Here is a 21,251-nt window from a genome sequence, read left to right on the forward strand (position 1 = left end):
GGTGATCTACAACATCTGCATTCAGTTACGTCTGTATCCATCTTGTAGTCCAACATTGATGAGTGTTAAACACCGGTTTAGAATTTCACAAGTTTAAAAGCTCAATTTTGTTGTAGCTCTAAACTGAAATTCAACGCTCTTAAAAGTTTAGTAAAAGTGTCACAATTCAAGTTAAATACCAAAAGTTTTATTCCCGGGACGTTCTCCCTAGAAATTGCATCGAGCACTCATCGTTGGCTATGAAAGATCGGGAGTTTTGATTGCAATAAATGAAAATATAAGTAGTAAGAAATTAAATGAGCAAGTAATAACTAAATGGAAAAGGGAATTAAACTAAGAAAATTAAGAAAATTAACTAAGAAAGATCTTGGCAAGGTTGATGGTTAAGGATCACTATCATTGTTACTAACCATAACATGATAATTACAAAGAGCAAATCCAATTCGTCAACCTCAAAATGGCAAGAAAAGTCAACCAGGTTTAATTAATCTTACTATATAAGTTCTAATCAACTTACTAATTAAATTAGCAAAAGATTAGCATCAATGGAAACAAGATTAATATCAACTTGAACATTAGTAACTCAAGGTCACCCAAGTTACCAACCTAATCCAAGAATGCAAAATTCTACTCTAAAACTAAAAGAAGCAGTTTATCAAATACTTGGTAGTTATAAAAGAAAAACATCATAAATTACATGAATTAATAAAATTTACAACTACCCAATTCAAGAAAGTAATAATAACAACTCCAATAAGCAACAAGAAAATAATCAAATTCATTAAAGAAAAATTGCAAATTCAACAAGAGTTCATAAGCTAAAATAATATAAACAAAAACTAACAAGAGTTAATGAACTAAGATAGAAGAATAAGAAAATGTGAATAAAACTAAATTAAAACAAGATTAGAAACTGAAACTAGAGAGAAATTGACAATAAATTAGCTAAATCTACCCTAATTCTAGAGAGAGAAGTGAGAGCTTATCTCTAGAGACCTAATAATATCATGATAAACTAACTGTAAACTATCCTCCCTTTCCTCCTTCATATTTTTCCTTTAAATACCCAAAGAAATCTAACATTTAGGGGCCTTTTATAGGCCCAAAGTGTGTGTTGCGTGTATCTTTAATGATGTTATGTGAGCTTGATTCGTGGCGCAAAAACTGATGGCACACGCGGCTAAAATTCACTATCCATTATAGAGATATGCATACCGCTAGGAAGCCCCGAATATCAGCTTTCTAATTCCATTTAAACTGCTTCATTCAGACCGCTATAACTCAAGTTATCATCAAATTGGTATGAAAGGGTAAGGATTGGCAGCATCCGGAATATTTTTGGCACTAATCTTCGGTTATTAATTACACCCAAAATCATTGAGAATTTGAGAAAGTCTTCAACATCAAAGTTGTAGAGATTGAGTTCTTCTTTCTAATGACTCTAGGTTTTCTCCAACCCAATCATTATATTTCTTTGTGATGCCTTTTCCTTAAACAATGCTCTGTATTTTAACACGAAAACTCAAACGAAACTTGATACTGGAACTAGTTGGATATGAAACTAATTATGCTCAAATCAAAGACAAAATCCATTTAAATGATCAATTATCAAAATTGGAAGGGAAAATTGATGAGCGGATAATTTATACGCTTTTTGGCATTGTTTTTAGGTAGTTTTTAGTATGTTTTAGTTAGTTTTTATTATATTTTTATTAGTTTTTATTCAAAAATCACATTTCTGGACTTTACTATGAGTTTGTGTGTTTTTCCGTGATTTCAGATATTCTCTGGCTGAAATTAAGGGACCTGAGCAAAAATCTGATTCAGAGGCTGAAAAAGGACTGCAGATGCTGTTGGATTCTGACCTCCCTACACTGGAAGTGGATTTTCTGGAGCTACAAAAGCTCAATTGTCACGCTCTCAATTGAGTTGAAAAGTAGACATCCTGGGCTTTCCAGCAATATATAATAGTCTATACTTTGCCCGAAATTTGATGGCCCAAACCGGCATTCCAAGTCAGCATAGAAATTCTGGCGTCAAAACGCCAAAACTGGCATGAAAGCTGGAGTTAAACGCCCAAACTGGCACAAAAGCTGGCATTTAACTCCAATAAAGGTCTCTACACGTGAAAGCTTCAATGCTCAGCCCAAGCACACACCAAGTGGGCCCCGGAAGTGGATTTCTACACTAACTATTCTAGCTTACTCATTTTCTGTAACCCTAGGTCACTAGTTTATTATAAAAACTACTTTTAGTGATTCATCTTGTACCTCATGACACTCTACACGTTTTATATTGTATCTTCTACGGCATGAGTCTCTAAACCCCATGGTTGGGGGTGAGGAGCTCTACTGTGTTTTGATGAATTAATGCAATTACTACTGTTTTCCATTCTATCACGCTTGTTTCTATTCTAAGATATTCACTCGTACTTCAACTTGATGAATGTGATGATCTGTGACACTCATCACCATTCTCAACCTATGAACGTGTGTCTGACAACCACCTCCGTTCTACCTTAGATTGAGTGCTTATCTCTTAGCCTCCTGATTCAGATTAGAGTCTTCGTGGTATAAGCTAGAATTATTGGCGGCCATTCCTAAGATTCGGAAAGTCTAAACCTTGTCTGTGGTATTTCGAGTAGGATCTGGGAAGGGATGACTGTGACGAGCTTCAAACTCACGAGTGCTGGGCATAGTGACAGACGCAAAAGGATCAATGGATCCTATTCCAGCATGAGTGAGAACCGACAGATGATTAGCCGTGCGGTGACAGCGCATTTAGACCATTTTCATTGAGAGGACGGATGGTAGCCATTGACAACGGTGATCCACCAACATACAGCTTGCCATGGAAGGAGCCTTGCGTGTGTGAAGAAGAAGGCAGTAAATAAGCAGAAATTCAGAAGACAGAGCATCTCCAAAACCTCAACCTGTTCTCCATTACTGTAATAACAAGTATTTATTTCATGTTCTTTTACTTTTTACAATTAAATCTGAGAATTATTGATATCATGACTAAGAGTTACAAGATAACCATAGCTTACTTCAAGCCAACAATCTCCGTGGGATCGACCCTTACTCACGTAAGGTATTACTTGGACGACCCAGTGCACTTGCTGGTTAGTTGTGCGGAGTTACAAAAGTGTGATTATAATTTCGTGCACCAATTTTTTGGCGCCGTTGCCGGGGATTGTTCGAGTTTGGACAACTGACGGTTTATCTTGTTGCTTAGATTAGGAATAATTTATTTTTGTTGGTTTAGAGTCACTAAATTTGAGTCTTTTATTTGAGTTTAGTTTCATATTTTAAGTTTGGTGTCAATTGCATGCTTTTATGTTCTTTCAATTTTTCAAATTTGCATGTTCTTAGTTCTTTCTTGATCTTTAAAAATTCTAAGTTTGGTGTCTTCTTTGTGTTTTCCTTTAAATTTTCAAAAATTTGTGTTGATTTTCTAAAAAAATTTTAAGTTTGGTGTCCCTTGTGCTTTTATTTACTTAAATTTTTCAAAAATTTGTTCTTGGTGTTCATCTTGACATTCAAAGTTTTCTTGTTTGTTCTCTTTGTTTTGATCTAAAATTTCTAAGTTTAGTGTCATTTTGTTGTTTTTCTCTTTCCTCAATAAAATTAAAAAATTAAAAAAATATCTTTTCCTTATTTTACTCATAATTTTTGAAATTTTGCATTAAATTAGTCAAAGATTTTCAAAATCATATCTTTTTTTAGTCAAGTCAAAATTCTAATTTCAAAAATTGATCTTTCCAAATCTTTTTCAATAATGTCTTTTCAATCATATCTTTTTTTTTTAAATTGCAACCATATCTTCTCAATCATATCTTTTTAAAATAATTTTCAATCATATCTTTTTTATTGCTAATTTCCAAAATATTTTTAATCAATTAATTAATTTAGTTTTCAATTTGCTTTTATTTCATTTTCTTCTAATTTTCGAAAACCATATCCAGAATTTTTCAAATCTTTTTAATTAATTAGCCATTTTAGCATTCGAATTATTTATTTATCTTTTTACTTTTTCTCTTAATTTTCGAAACTTTTATTTTATTTTTCATTTATTTCGTTTAATTTTATTCGGTTAATTTTAATTAAAATAAAATAAAAAAAAACAAAAATATATTTTATTTACAATCCACATCATCTCCCTTTCTCCATTATGGACCTAAGTGGAAATGAACAGTCCAGAAGGACTCTGGGGTCATATGCTAACCCCATTACAGCTGCATATGGGAGTAGCATCTGTATACCTCCCATCAAAGCAAGAAGTTTTGAGCTAAATTCTCAGCTCATTATCATGGTGCAGCAAAATTGCCAGTATTCCGGTCTTCCACAGGAAGAACCTACTGAGTTTCTGGTACAGTTCCTACAAATTGCTGACACAGTACGTGATAAAGAAGTGGATTAGGATATCTACAGATTATTATTGTTTCCATTTGCTTTAAAAGATCAAGCTAAGAGGTGGTTAAATAACCAACCCACAGCAAGCATAAAAACATGGAGACAGTTAACAGACAAATTCCTGAATCAATTCTACCCTCCAAAAAGGATGACACAGCTAAGGTTGGACATCCAAGGCTTTAAACAAGAGGATCATGAATCCCTTTATAATGCCTGGGAGAGGTACAAAGGGATGCTAAGGAAATGCCCCTCTAAAATATTTTTAGAGTGGGTACAGTTAGACATCTTCTACTATGGGCTTACAGAAAGAGCTCAAATGTCTCTAGACTACTCAGCTGGTGGATCTATACACATGAGAAAGACGATTGAAAAGGCTCAAGAACTCATAGATACAGTTGCAAGAAATCAGCATCTATACTCAAGTAGTGAATCCTCTATAAAAGAAGAGGCTAGGGTAGTAACTACTGATCCTAATCCTCAAGAACAGATTGTTGAACTTAATCAGCAATTACTCCTTTTGACAAAACAATTAGCAGAATTTAAAGAGATGCTCCAAGACACTAAAAATGCTAACAAGAATATGGAAGCACAATTGAATCAGACAAGACAACAGCTATCTAAACAGATAACAGAAGAATGCCAAGCTGTCCAATTAAAGAGCGGGAAGACATTGAATAAATCAGCTCAAAGTAGCAGAAAGCCAAGAAAGGAACAACTGACAGAGGATGACCAAACCACTACCCAAAATCCCTCTGAGGACAGCAAGAGCCCAGAAAGGAATAATCCTGGCGTTCAAACGCCAGAAAAGGGTGAAAGATTGGCGTCAAATGCCCAGTGGATGCCCACTTTTGGCGTTCAAACGCCAGAAAAGGGAGAAAAGTTGGCGTTGAACGCCCATTCCTTGCCTAGTTCTGGCGTTCAAACGCCAGAAAAGGGTGGGAAGCTGGCCTTAAACGCCCATCCAGCACCCAATCCTGGCGTTCAAACGCCAATGAGGGATCAGACACCTGCAAGTGCTGATAGTAACCCCTCTAAGAAGGCTTCTCCAACCACCTCTGTAGGGAATAAACCTGAAGCAACTAAGGATGAAGAATATAAAGCCAAGATGCCTTATCCTCAGAAACTCCGCCAAGCGGAGCAGGATAAACAATTTGCCCGCTTTGCAGAGTATCTCAGGACTCTTGAGATAAAGATTCCGTTTGCAGAGGCACTTGAGCAAATACCTTCTTATGCTAAGTTCATGAAAGAGATCTTAAGTCATAAGAAGGATTGGAGAGAAACCAAAAAGGTGTTTCTCACTGAAGAATGTAGTGTAGTCATTCTGAAAAGCTTACCAGAGAAGCTTCAAGATCTAGGAAGCTTCATGATACCATGCACATTAGAGGGTGCTTGCACCAAGACAGCTCTATGTGACCTTGGAGCAAGTATCAACCTAATACCTGCATCTACTATCAGAAAGCTTGGCTTGACTAAAGAAGTCAAACCAACCCGGATATGTCTTCAACTTGCTGATGGTTCCATTAAATATCCATCAGGCATAATTGAGGACATGATCGTCAAGGTTGGGTCATTTGCCTTTCCCACTGACTTTGTAGTGCTGGAAATGGAGGAGCACAAGAGTGCAACTCTCATTCTAAGAAGACCTTTCCTAGAAACTGGACGAACTTTTATTGATGTACAAAAAGGGGAAGTGACCCTAAGAGTCAATGAGGATGAGTTCAAGTTAAATGCTGTCAAAGCTATGCAGCATCTAGACATATCAAATGACTACATGAGCACTGATATTATTGACTCTTTGGTGGAAGAGATCAACATGACTGAAAGTCTCGAATCAGAGCTAGAGGACATCTTTAAAGATGTTCAGCCTGATCTGGAGGAATCAGAGGAAATAAAAGAACCTTTGAAAATTCCTCAGGAAGAGGATAAGCCTCCTAAACCTGAGCTCAAACCACTACCACCACCCCTGAAATATGCATTTCTGGGAGAAGGTGACACGTTTCCAGTGATTATAAGCTCTGCTTTAAATCCACAAGAAGAGAAAGCACTAATTCAAGTACTAAGGACACACAAGACAACTCTTGGGTGGTCCATAAGTGATCTTAAAGGCATTAGCCCAGCAAGATGCATGCACAAGATCCTATTGGAGGATGATGCTAAGCCAGTGGTTCAACCACAGAGGCGACTAAATCCAGCCATGAAGGAGGTGGTGCAAAAAGAGGTCACTAAGCTACTAGAGGCTGGGATTATTTATCCTATTTCTGATAGCCTCTGGGTAAGCCCTATCCAAGTTATACCCAAAAAGAGAGGCATGACAGTGGTTCTCAATGAAAAGAATGAACTGGTTCCCATAAGAACAGTTACAGGGTGGCGTATGTGTATTGACTACAGAAGGCTCAATACAGCCACCAGAAAGGATCATTTTCCTTTAACATTCATAGACCAGATGCTAGAGAGACTAGCAGGTCACGATTATTACTGCTTTTTGGATGGCTATTCAGGTTACAACCAAATTGCAGTAGATCCTTAGGACCAAGAGAAAACAGCATTCACATGTTCTTCTGGAGTATTTGCCTACAGAAGGATGCCCTTTGGTCTATGCAATGCACCTGTAACCTTTCAAAGGTGCATGCTCTCTATCTTCTCTGATATGGTAGAGAAATTTCTGGAAGTCTTCATGGATGATTTTTCAGTATTTGGAGACTCATTCAGCTCCTGTCTTGACCATTTACTACTTGTTCTGAAAAGATGCCAAGAGACCAACCTAGTTTTAAACTAAGAAAAATGTCACTTTATGGTGACTAAAGGAATTGTCCTTGGGCATAAAATTTCAAACAAGAGAATAGAGGTGGATCAAGCTAAAGTGGAGGTAATTGAAAAATTATCACCACCTGCCAATGTTAAGGCAATCAGAAGCTTTCTAGGGCATGCAAGATTCTATAGGAGGTTTATAAAGGATTTTTCAAAAATAGCAAAACCTCTGAGCAATCTGCTAGCTGCTGACACGCCATTTGTGTTTGACACAGAGTGTTTGCAGGCGTTTGAGTCCCTGAAAGCTAAGCTAGTCACAGCACCAGTCATCTCTGCACTAGACTGGACATTACCATTCGAACTAATGTGTGATGCCAGTTACCATGCCATTGGTGCAGTGTTGGGACAGAGGCATAACAAGCTTCTGCACGTCATTTACTATGCTAGCCATGTTTTAAATGATGCACAGAAGAATTACACAACCACAAAAAAAGAGTTACTTGCAGTGGTTTATGCCATTGACAAGTTTAGATCCTATTTAGTAGGTTCAAAAATGATTGTGTATACTGACCATGCTGCTCTTAAATACCTACTCACAAAGCAGGATTCAAAACCCAGGCTCATAAGATGGGTGTTGCTTCTGCAAGAGTTTGATATAGAAATAAGAGACAGAAAAGGGACAGAGAACCAGGTAGCTGATCACCTGTCTCGGATAGAACCAGTAGTAGGGACGTCCCTCCCTCCTACTAAGATCTCTAAAACCTTTCCGGATGAGCAACTTTTCACCATTAAGGAAGCACCATGGTTTGCAGACATTGCGAATTATAAAGCTGTGAGGTTCATACCCAAAGAGTAAAGCAGGGTGCAGACGAAAAAACTAATTTCAGATGCAAAGTACTACTTATGGGATGAACCATATCTCTTTAAGAGATGTGCAAACAGAATGATCCGTAGATGCGTACCCAGAGAAGAGGCACAGAAGATCCTATGGCACTGCCATGGATCACAATATGGAGGACATTTCGGAGGAGAGCGAACAGCCACTAAGGTCCTCCAATATGGCTTCTACTGGCCTACTCTCTATAGAGATGCCCGAGAGTTTGTGCGTAACTGTGACAGTTGCCAAAGAGCTGGCAACTTGCCTCATGGTTATGCCATGCCTCAACAAGGGATCTTAGAGATTGAGTTGTTTGATGTATGGGGTATTGACTTCATGGGTCCCTTCCCACTATCATACTCAAACACTTACATTCTGGTGGCAGTAGACTATGTATCTTAATGGGTAGAAGCAATTGCCACACCTACTAATGATACTAAGACCATACTGAAATTCCTCCAGAAACATATCTTCAGCAGATTTGGCATCCCCAGAGTACTAATCAGTGACGGGGGCACTCATTTCTGCAATAAATAGCTATACTCTGCTATGGTCCGATATGGAATTAGCCACAAAGTAGCAACTCCATATCACCCACAGACAAATGGGCAGGCTAAAGTCTCTAATAGAGAACTAAAAAGAATCCTGAAACGGACTGTAATTTCCCGTAGAAAGGATTGGGCAAAAAGCTTGGATGATGCTCTATGGGCATACAGAACAGCATTCAAGACTCCTATAGGAACCTCTCCATACCAGCTTGTGTATGGCAAGGCCTGTCATTTGCCCGTGGAACTGGAACATAAGGCCTACTGGGCAACCAGATTCCTAAACCTGGATGCTAAGTTAGCTGGAGAGAAAAGATTGCTCCAGCTGAATGAGCTAGAGGAATTCAGACTCAATGCTTTTGAAAATGCTAAAATTTATAAGGAGAAAGCAAAAAAGTGGCATGACAAGAAACTGTCATCTAGAGTCTTTGAACTAGGACAGAAGGTTCTGCTCTTCAACTCTAGGCTCAGACTATTCCCCGGAAAATTGAAATCCCGGTGCATATGTAATTACAAGTGTGTCACCATATGGATATGTTGAGCTTCAGGATTTTGACTCTGATAAAAAGTTCATTGTTAATGGACAGAGAATCAAACATTATCTTGAAAGCAATTTTGAGCAAGAATGCTCAAAACTGAGGCTTGAATAAAGCTCCGTCAAGGTCCAGCTAAAGACAATAAAGAAGCGCTTGCTGGGAGGCAACCCAGCCATTAGCAAGTTATTTGTTTTAATTAATACTTGTAGAAGTTTGATATAAATTTTCTTTAAAGATTAATCATCAAAATTGAAGGAATTCACAGAGTTACAGAAGGATTCAGTGCAAAAAGCAGAGAAAAGGAGCTCATTGGCAAGAAAACGCCAGTAAGGAGCATTTTAGGCGTTAAACGCCAGAATGGATACCATTCTGGGCGTTTAACGCCAGAATTGCAGCATCCTGGGCGTTCAGAAAAATGCCCAGTAACAAAGGATTTCTGGCGTTTAACGCCAGCCACGGTACCTGGCTGGGTGTTAAACGCCCACAATGGCAAACTTATGGGCGTTAAACGCCAGAAAGACAAGGGGAGAAGATTTTGTTTTCCACTTCAAAATTTTTCAAATTTTCATGTTTTGACTCATAATTTTCTGCATAAACATGTTTCAAACTTTCATCATTCGCCCTCAATTTTCAAAAATTCCACAATTTTCTAAATCTCTTATCAAATTTCTTTCAAATCCTTCCCATATCTTCTTCAAAAACTCAAGTATCTTTTCAATTTCTTTCCAAATATTTTCCAACTCATCATATCATCTCTTAATTCTTAGATGCATAAACAAATTTTCAGATTTAACCTCTTTATATCTTTTTCATTTAAAAATCTCATCTTTTTCATATCATGATTCTATTTTCTTCCACCAATCATATCTTTATGTCATATCTTTTTCAAAATTTTCGAAATCCCTCCCCTTCACTTATAAATACACATTCGGCTATCCCCTCCTCTCCACCATTTGAATTTGCCTCTCCTCCTCTCTCTCCTCTTTCCTTTCTTTTGCTTGAGGGCAAGCAAACCTCTAAGTTTGGTGTGTTTTTCTGTGATCACTGAGCTAAGACTCATCAAGATCATGGCTCCTAGGGGAAAACAAACCAATTCAAGAGGCAAGAAAGAGAATACTCCAAAGAGTCTTTGGAATCAAGAGAGGTTCTTCACCAAAGAGCATGCAAACCATTACCATAAAATAATGGGTCTAAGATTAGTGATCCCGGAAGTTAAATTCGATCTGAAAGAAGACGAATATCTGGAGATCCAAGAGCAAATTCGAAACAGAGGATGGGAAATTCTAACTAATCCTGAAACAAGGGTTGGAAGAAACATGGTTCAGGAATTCTATTCAAATCTGTGGCTGACAGATAAGCAGAGAATAACTGGAACCGCCTTTCATACCTACCGAACCATGGTCAGAGGAAGGATTATTTACTTCTATCTGGACAAAATAAGAGAGGTCTTGAAATTGCCTCAACTACAAGATGATCCAGAATCCTTTAATAGGAGAATGGTAAGAGAAGATTAGGGGTTGGACCAAGTTCTAGAGGACATATGCCTCCCTGGGACTATGTGGATAACCAATTCAAAAGGTGTCCCAAACCAACTCAAGAGAGGAGATCTCAAACCAGTCGCAAGAGGCTGGTTGGACTTCATTGGGCGTTCCATATTGCCCACTAGCAACCGCTCTGAGTTCACTGTCAAAAGAGCGGTGATGATTCATTGTATTATGCTGGGAAACGAAGTGGAGATTCATCATCTGATTTCTTGTGAGATTTACACAATTGCAAATAAGAACTCCACTGAAGCCAAATTGGCATACCCAAGCTTAATTTCTCTGCTATGTAAAGATGCTGGGGTGAGGATGGGAGTAGATGAATTCATCCCAATCGAACATCCAATCACCAAAAAGTCAATGGAAGGACAACAAGTGAAAGACAACTCCATCAAGAGGAGGGCGCAGGAGTTCCTCCCAGAAATCCCTGAAATTGACTACTGGACCCACCTAGAAGCATCTGTCACCAAGCTGCAAGAAGTTGTGGATCAACTTAAGAAAGAACAGCAGAATCAAAACTGCATGCTCTGCAAGTTACTTAAGGAACAGGAGAAGCAGGGGCGTGAGCTACAGGAGCTGAAGTGCCAGAAGCTCTCCCTTGAAGGACCAAGCACCCCCCAGATTGAAGGAGCATCCACTGCTCAAAATCAAGGTTGTTGAGTCCTAACTCTGTCATAACCTTTATTATTATGAATCTATTTTAAGAGTCATTTATTTTTCTGTTTTTAATTTTCTGTCTTCTATTATTATTGGTTTGCTCTTATATTTATTTTTGAGTCTTATTTTCATTCCATGATTAATAAAATTTAAAGTTTATGTCTTAAAGTTATGAATGTCCTATGAATCCATCACCTTTCTTAAATTAAAAATGTTTTTAATTGCAAAAATAAAAAGAAGTACATGAATTTTGAATATTAAAACAGATTAATTATTTTGATGTGGTGGCAATACTTTTTGTTTTTCTGAATGAATGCTTGAACAGTGCATATTTTTGAATTTGTTGTTCATGAATATTAAAATTATTGGCTCTTGAAAGAATGATGGAAAAGGAGAAATGTTATTTGATAATCTAAAAAATCATAAAAATGATTCTTGAAGCAAAAATAAGCAGTGGAAAGCTTACAGAAAAAAAAATATATGCGAAAAAAAGAGAGAGAAAAAGAGAAAAAGAAAAAGCAAGCAGAAAAAGCCAATAGCCCTTTAAACCAAAAGGCAAGGATAAAATAAAAAGGATCCAAGGCTTTGAGCATCAGTAGATAGGAGGGCCCACAGGAATAAAATCCTAGCCTAAGTGGCTAAACCAAGCTGTCCCTAACCATGTGCTTGTGGCGTGAAGGTGTCAAGTGAAGAGCTTGAGACTGAGCGGTTAAAGTCGTGGTCCAAAGCAAAAAAGAGTGTGCTTAAGAGCTCTGGACACCTCTAATTGGGGACTCTAGCAAAGCTGAGTCACAATCTGAAAAGGTTCACCCAGTTATGTGTCTGTGGCATTTATGTATCCAGTGGTAATACTGGAAAACAAAATGCTTAGGGTCACGGCCAAGATTCATAAAGTAGTTGTGTTCAAGAATCAACATACTGAACTAGGAGAATCAATAACACTATCTGAATTCTGAGTTCCTATAGATGCTAATTATTCTGAACTTCAAAGGATAAAGTGAGATGCCAAAACTGTTTAGAAGCAAAAAGCTAATAGCCCCACTCATCTAATTAAGACTGATCTTCATAGATGTTTTTAGAATTTATTGTATATTCTATTCTTTTTATCCTAATTTGTTTTTAGTTGCTTGGGGACAAGCAACAATTTAAGTTTGGTGTTGTGATGAGCGGATAATTTATACGCTTTTTGGCATTGTTTTTAGGTAGTTTTTAGTATGTTTTAGTTAGTTTTTATTATATTTTTATTAGTTTTTATTCAAAAATCACATTTCTAGACTTTACTATGAGTTTGTGTGTTTTTCTATGATTTCAGGTATTCTCTGGCTGAAATTAAGGGACCTGAGCAAAAATCTGATTCAGAGGCTGAAAAAGGACTGCAGATGTTGTTGGATTCTGACCTCCCTGCACTCAAAGTAGATTTTCTAGAGCTACAGAAGCCCAATTGGCACGCTCTCAATTGCGTTGGAAAGTAGACATTCTGGGCTTTCCAGAAATATATAATAGTTCATACTTTGTTCGAGATTTGATGGCCCAAACCGGCGTTCCAAGTCAGAATAGAAATTCTGGTGTCAAAACGCCAGAACTGGCATGAAAGCTGGAGTTAAACGTCCAAACTGGCACAAAAGCTGGCGTTTAACTCCAAGAAAGGTCTCTACACATGAAAGCTTCAATTCTCAGCCCAAGCACACACCAAGTGGGTCCCGGAAGTGGATTTCTACACTAACTATTCTAGCTTACTCATTTTCTGTAACCCTAGGTCACTAGTTTATTATAAAAACTACTTTTAGTGATTCATCTTGTTTCTCATGACACTCTACACATTTCATATTATATCTTCTATGGCATGAGTCTCTAAACCCCATGGTTGGGGGTGAGGAGCTCTACTGTGTTTTGATGAATTAATGCAATTACTACTGTTTTCCATTCTATCACGCTTGTTTCTATTCTAAGATATTCACTCGTACTTCAACTTGATGAATGTGATGATCTGTGACACTCATTACCATTCTCAACCTATGAACGTGTGCCTGACAACCACCTCTGTTATACCTTAGATTGAGTGCTTATCTCTTTGCCTCCTGATTCAGATCAGAGTCTTCGTGGTATAAGCTAGAATTATTGGCGGCCATTTCTGAGATCCGGAAAGTCTAAACCTTGTCTGTGGTATTCCGAGTAGGATCTGAGAAGGGATGACTGTGACGAGCTTCAAACTCACGAGTGTTGGACATAGTGACAGACGCAAAAGGATCAATGGATCCTATTCTAGCATGAGTGAGAACCGACAGATGATTAGCCGTGCAGTGACAGTGCATTCGGACCATTTTCACTGAGAGGACGGATGGTAGCCATTGACAACGGTGATCCACCAACATACAGCTTCCCATGGAAGGAGCCTTGCGTGTGTGAAGAAGAAGGCAGTAGGAAAGCAGAGATTCAGAAGACAGAGCATCTCCAAAACCTCAACATGTTCTCCATTACTGCATAACAAGTATTTATTTCATGTTCTTTTACTTTTTACCATTAAATCTGAGAATTATTGATATCCTGACTAAGAGTTACAAGATAACCATAGCTTGCTTCAAGCCGACAATCTCCGTGGGATCGACCCTTACTCACGTAACATATTACTTGGACGACCCAGTGCACTTGCTGGTTAGTTGTGCGGAGTTACAAAAGTGTGATTGTAATTTCGTGCACCAAAAATTCAAAACCAATTAAAATTGTATGAAAAGTGGGAAATTTTTATTAAAATCCAAGTGAAAGTATGCATTTTCTAATCAATAAATTGAGTTCTTTCAAGCATACAACCATTCAAGCAACAATCAATTTTCACCGCACTTAGAAGACCCAATTTTGAAACTAGCTTCTTTGTTTCGTAGTGGTTTTGGGGGATGCCAGTGGACCCGATAGGTACTAGTTCATTGCAAAGGGTGGCCCATTTATCAAAAGACTCTTGGGTATGATTTGACTTCGACTTAATACTCATCATTTTAACACATGCAGACAACTCCGAATGAATGCATCCCTCGTACAAGGGTTAGGCTCTTCTTTAACTTCTTCTAATTCTATAACATCTATTGTATCAAACACCATCTCGTTGTATCTCTCTTGGTTAGCCTCCCAAGTCATTTCATCCATGTTTGGATCGCTCACCACCCGAACCCTCGTTGATTGACAATCGATCTATTTAAATTAGAGGCAGACCGGTTAATTCCCTACTCATCTACTTTTTCGTGTTCCATCCACATCAAATACCCATCCTTGAACCCATTATGGTAGAGGTGAAGCATTATGTCCGCAGGTCCTAAACACTTATTCAGTCGACACCTTTGATACGAACACCTAGATACCCCTTCAAATCTAAATGGTTCCAAGCTGAAAGCATGCGCAACAAATGCATCAACCTCCTCAAAGAATTTAGTTTTTAAACGCCCTAGTGATGAGCGGATAATTTATACAATTTTTGGCATTGTTTTTAGTATGTTTTTAGTAGAATCTAATTACTTTTAGGGATGTTTTTATTAGTTTTTATGTTAAATTCACATTTCTGGACTTTACTATGAGTTTGTGTGTTTTTCTGTGATTTCAGGTATTTTTTGGCTGAAATTGAGGGACTTGAGCAAAAATCAGATTCAGAGGTCGAAGAAGGACTGCTGATGCTGTTGGATTCTGACCTCCCTGCACTCAAAGTGGATTTTCTGGAGCTACAGAACTCCAAATGGCGTGCTCTTAAAGGCGTTGGAAATTAGACATCCAGGGCTTTCCAGCAATATATAATAGTCCATACTTTTCTCAAGTTTAGACAACGCAAAAGGGCGTTGAACGCCAGTTCTACGCTGCAGTCTGGAGTTAAACGCCAGAAACACGTCACAAACCAGAGTTGAACGCCAGAAACACGTTACAACTTGGCGTTCAACTCCAAAAGAAGCCTCTGCACGTGTAAATTTCAAGCTCAGCCCAAGCACACACCAAGTGGGCCCCGGATGTGGATTTATGCATCAATTACTTACTTCTGTAAACCCTAGTAGCTAGTCTAGTATATATAGAACTTTTTATCATTGTATTCACAGTCTTGGTTACTCCGGTTCCCCTCTGGGGCCGAGACCAATGAACTCTATTACCACTTATGTATTTTCAACGATAGAGTTTCTGCACTCCATAGATTAAGGTGTGGAGCTCTGCTGTTCCTCAGAATTTAATGCAAAGTACTACTGTTTTTCTATTCAATTCAACTTATTCCGCTTCTAAGATATCCATTCGCACCCAAGAACATGATGAATGTGATGATTATGTGACGCTCATCATCATTCTCAACTTATGAACGCGTGCCTGACAATCACTTCCGTTCTACCTTCGATTGAATGGATATCTCTTAGACATCTAATACAGGGGACCGAATCCGAGTTATTAGTGTCTTCGTGGTATAAGTTAGAACCCATGGATGGCCATTCCTGAGATCCGGAAAGTCTAAACCTTGTCTGTGGTATTCCGAGTAGGATCTGGGAAGGGATGGCTGTGACGAGCTTCAAACTCGCGAGTGCTGGGCGTAGTGACAGACGCAAAAGGATCAATGGATCCTATTCCAGTATGATCGAGAACCGACAGATGATTAGCCGTGCCGTGACAGAGCATTTGGACCTTTTTCACAGAGAGGATGGGATGTAGCCATTGACAACGGTGATGCCCTACATAAAGCTTGCCATGGAAAGGAGTAGGATTGATTGGATGAAGACAGCAGGAAAGCAGAGATCAGAGGAACGAAAGCATCTCTATACGCTTATCTGAAATTCTCACCAATAAATTACATAAGTACCACTATCCTATTTTATCTTTTAGTTAATTTTCGTCCACTATAATCTCTTAATACATTTGAATCCGCCTGACTGAGATTTACAAGATGACCATAGCCTGCTTCAAGCCGACAATCTCCGTGGGATCGACCCTTACTCACGTAAGGTTTTATTACTTGGACGACCCAGTGCACTTGCTGGTTAGTTGTATCGAAGTTGTGACAAATTATAAATTAACATTAGAGCACCAAGTTTTTTTGGAGCCATTACCAGGGATCACAATTTCGTGCACCAAGTTTTTGGCGCCGTTGCCGGGGATTGTTCGAGTTTGGACAACTGACGGTTCATCGTGTTTCTTAGATTAGGTAACTTTCTTTTCGTTTTCTTTTCAAAAAAAATTTTTTTTCTTCAAAAATCTTTCAAAAAAATTTTCTTTTCCCTTTTGTTTTCGAAAATTAATTTAAAATTATTTTTAAGAATGAATTCTAAAGTTTCAAATTGGTATGCTAAAGTTTGGCTGGCCATCAAGCTTTAGACTAACCTAGTATGATTTCTGGAATCTTGATTGAGGACTATGAATTCATTGCTTCCTTTTCCTTATAGGTTTTCAAAAAAAAAAATACAAAAATGCAAAAAAAAATTAATAAAATCATAAAATCAAAAATATTTTTTGTTTCTTGTTTGAGTCTTGAGTCATGTTTTAAGTTTGGTGTCAATTGCATTTTTTCTAAAAATTTATGCATTTTTCAAAAATTCATGCATTCATAGTGTTCTTCATGATCTTCAAGTTATTCTTGGAAAGTCTTTTTGTTTGATCTTGATGTTTTCTTATTGTGTGTCTTTTGTTGTTTTTCATGTGCATCTTTGCATTCATAGTGTCTAAGCATTAAAGATTTCTAGGTTTGGTATCTTGCATGTTTTCTTTGCATAAAAAATTTTTCAAAAATATGTTCTTGATGTTCATCATGATCTTCAAAGTGTTCTTGGTGTTCATCTTGACATTCATAGTGTTCTTGCATGCATCATGTATTTTGATTCATAATTTTCATGTTGTGAGTCATTTTTTATGTTTTTTTTCTCTCATAATTAAAAAATTCAAAAATCAAAACAATATCTTTCCCTTTTTACTCATAAATTTTGAAATTTGGATTGACTTGTTCAAATTTTTTAAAAAATCTAGTTGTTCCTTATGAGTCAAATCAAATTTTCAATTTGAAAATCTTATCTTTTTCAAAATCTTTTTCAAAAATTAAATCTTTTTCATTTTTCTTATTTATTTTCGAAAATTTTAAAAATATTTTTCAAAAATATTTTTCTTAATTTTATCTCATAATTTTCGAAAATATTATCAACAATTAATGTTTTGATTCAAAAATTTCAAGTTTGTTACTTGCTTGTTAAGAAAGATTCAAACTTTAAGTTCTAGAATCATATCTTGTGATTACTTGTGAGTCAAGCCATTAATTTTGATTTTAAAATTTCAAATCTTTTTCAAACAAATCTCTTTCAATCATATCTTTTCAAACTTTGATTTCAAAATCTTTTTCTAACTTCTTATCTTTTCAAATTTAATTTTCAAATCTTCTTAATATCTTTTCAATCATATCTTTTCAATCATATCTTTTTAATCAATTTTTAAAATAAATTTCTATCATATCTTTTTAAATCTTATCTTTTTCAAAAATTTTATTTTAAAATATCTCTTCTAACTTCTTATCTTCTTATCTTTTCAAAAATTGAATTTCAAATCTTTTTCAACTAACCACTTAACTTTTTATTTGATTCTTATCTTTAGTAAAACTGCCCAACTAACTTTTTATCTTTAATTTTCGAAAATCCCTTCCCTCTTTTTCAAAATTTCTTTTTAATTAACTAATTATTTTAAATTTTAATTTAATTTAATTTCAAACTTTAATTTTCGAAATTTAACTTTAAATTTTAATTTTTATTTTAATTAATTTTCGAAAATCCTCTCACCTCTCATCTCCTTCTATTTATTTATTCATCTACTAACACTTCTTCTCACCCAAAATTCGAACCCCTTCTTCTCCTCTAAGTTCGAATTCTTCTCTTCTTCATTCTTAATCTTCTTTTCTTCTACTCACACAAGGGAACCTCTATACTGTGGTAAAAAGGATCCCTATTATTATTTTCTGTTCCCTTCTTTTTCATATGAGCAGAAGCAAGGATAAGAACATTCTTGTTGAAGCAGACCCTGAACCTGAAAGGACTCTGAAGAGGAAACTAAGAGAAGCTAAAATACAATAATCCAGAGCCAACCTTACAGGAATTTTTGAACAGGAAGAGGAGATGGCAGCCGAAAATAATAATAATGCAAGGAGGATGCTTGGTGACTTTACTGCACCTAATTCCAATTTACATGGAAGAAGCATCTCCATTCCTGCCATTGGAGCAAACAATTTTGAGCTGAAACCTCAATTAGTTTCTCTGATGCAGCAGAACTGCAAGTTTCATGGACTTCCATCTGAAGATCCTTTTCAGTTCTTGACTGAATTCTTGCAAATCTATGATACTGTTAAGACCAAGGGGTTGATCCCGAGGTCTACAGGCTTATGCTTTTCCCGTTTGCTGTAAGAGACAGAGCTAGAATATGGTTAGACTCTCAACCTAAGGATAGCTTGAACTCTTGGGATAAGCTGGTCAAGGCTTTCTTAGCCAAGTTCTTTCCTCCTCAAAAGCTGAGTAAGCTTAGAGTGGATGTTCAAACCTTCAGACAAAAAGAAGGTGAATCCCTCTATGAAGCTTGGGAGAGATACAAGAAACTGACCAAAAAGTGTCCTTCTGACATGCTTTCAGAATAGACCATCCTGGATATATCCTATGATGGTCTGTCTGAATTAGCTAAAATGTCATTGGATAGTTCTGTAGGTGGATCTATTCACTTAAAGAAAATGCCTGCAGAAGCTCAAGAACTCATTGACATGGTTGCTAATAACCAGTTCATGTACACTTCTGAGAGGAATCCTGTGAGTAATGGGACGCCTCAGAAGAAGGGAGTTCTTGAAATTGATACTCTGAATGCCATATTGGCTCAAAATAAAATATTGACTCAGTAAGTCAATATGATTTCTCAGAGTCTGAATGGAATGCAAGCTGCATCCAACAGTACTCAAGAGGCATCTTCTGAAGAAGAAGCTTATGATCCTGAGAACCCTGCAATAGCAGAGGTGAATTACATGGCTGAACCATATGGAAACATCTATAACTCCTCATGGAGAAATCACCCAAATTCCTCATGGAAGGATCAACAAAAGCCTCAACAAGGCTTTAATAATGGTGGAAGAAATAGGTTTAACAGTAGTAAACCTTTTCCATCATCCACTCAGCAACAGATAGAGAATTCTGAGCAGAATCCATCTAGCTTAGCAAATTTAGTCTCTAATCTATCTAAGGCCACTCTGAGTTTCATGAATGAAACAAGGTCATCCATTAGAAATTTGGAAGCACATGTAGGCCAGCTGAGTAAAAGGATCACTGAAATCCCTCCTAGTACTCTCCCAAGCAATACAGAAGAAAATCCAAAAGGAGAGTGCAAGGCCATTGAATTGACCATCATGGCGAAACCCACAAGAGAGGAGAAGGACGTGAATCCCAGTGAGAAAGACCTCCTGGGACGTCCAGTGATCAATAAGGAGTTTTCCTTTGAGGAACCAGAAGAATCTGAGGCTCATTTAGAGACCATAGAGATTCCATTGAACCTCCTTATGCCCTTCATGAGCTCTGATGAGTATTCTTCTTCTGAAGAGAATGAGGATGTTACTGAAGAGCAAGCTATCAAGTTCCTTGGTGCAATCATGAAGCTGAATGCCAATTTATTTGGTAATGAGACTTGGGGAGATGAACCTCCCCTGTTCACCAATGAACTAAATGATCTGGATCAACTGAAATTGCCTCAGAAGAAACAGGATCCTGGAAAGTTCTTAATACCTTGTACCATAGGCACCATAACCTTTGAGAAGGCTCTATGTGACCTTGGGTCAGGGATAAACCTCATGCCCCTCTCTATAATGGAGAAATTGGAAATCTTTGAGGTACAAGCTGCCAGAATCTCGCTAGAGATGGCAGACAACTCAAGAAAGCAGGCTTATGGACTAGTAGAGGACATGTTAGTAAAGGTTGAAGACCTTTATATCCCTGCTGATTTCATAATCCTAGACACTGGGAAGGAAGAGGATGAATCCATCATCCTTTGAAGACCCTTCCTAGCCACAGCAAGAGCTGTGATTGATGTGGACAGAGGAGAGTTAGTCCTTCAACTGAATGAGGACTACCTTGTGTTTAAAACTCAAGGTTCTCCTTCTGTAACCATGGAGAGAAAGCATGAAAAGCTTTTCTCAGTACAGAGTCAAACAAAGCCCCCACAATCAAATTCTAAGTTTGGTGTTGGGAGGCCTCAGCCAAACTCTAAGTTTGGTGTTAAATACCCATATCCAAACTCTAAGTTTGGTGTTGGGAGTCTATAAAATTGACCTGATCACCTATGTGGCTCTATGAGAGCCCACTGTCAAGCTATTGACATTAAAGAAGCGCTTGTTGGGAGACAACCCAATTTTTATTTATCTAATTTTATTTTTATTTTTATTATTCTTTCATGTTTTATTAGGTTCATGATTATGTGGAGTCACAAAATAAATAGAAAAATCAAAAACAGAATCAAAAACAGCAGAAGAAAAATCACACCCTGGAGGAAGGGCTTATTAGCGTTTAAACGCTAGTAAGGAGCATCTGGCTGGCGTTGAACGCCAGAACAGAGCATGGATCTGGCGTTGAACGCCAAAAACAAGCAACATCCTGGCGTTCAGATGCCAGGAATGCACACTGAGGAAAGCTGGCGCTGAACGCCAGAAACAAGCATAGAACTGGCGTTCAACGCCAGGAACATGCTGCATCTGGGCGTTGAACGCCCAGAACAAGCATCAATTCGGCGTTTAAACGCCAGAATTGCATGCAAAGGCATTTTACATGCCTCAAGGGTGCAGGGATGTAAATCCTTGACACCTAAGGATCTGTGGACCCCACAGGATCATCTCAGCATCTGTGGACCCCACAGGATCCCCACCTACCTCCACTCATAATCTCCCCTCTTCTCATTCATCCTCTCTTCCCAATAAACACCTTTCCCCA

The 21,251-nt window shown here is 37.6% G+C and overlaps 1 non-coding gene across 1 annotated transcript; it reads right to left on the bottom strand.

Annotated features, from left to right (window-relative positions):
* Window positions 1-18,811: 18,811 nt before the first annotated feature.
* LOC112724406 (small nucleolar RNA R71) lies at window positions 18,812-18,919 on the bottom strand. Its single transcript, XR_003163570.1, has one exon. It is a non-coding gene; the product is annotated as a small nucleolar RNA R71 (small nucleolar RNA).
* Between the last annotated feature and the right edge of the window lie 2,332 nt (window positions 18,920-21,251).

The sequence above is a fragment of the Arachis hypogaea genome, chromosome 11, assembly GCF_003086295.3.
Source record: "Arachis hypogaea cultivar Tifrunner chromosome 11, arahy.Tifrunner.gnm2.J5K5, whole genome shotgun sequence".
NCBI lineage: Eukaryota > Viridiplantae > Streptophyta > Magnoliopsida > Fabales > Fabaceae > Arachis > Arachis hypogaea.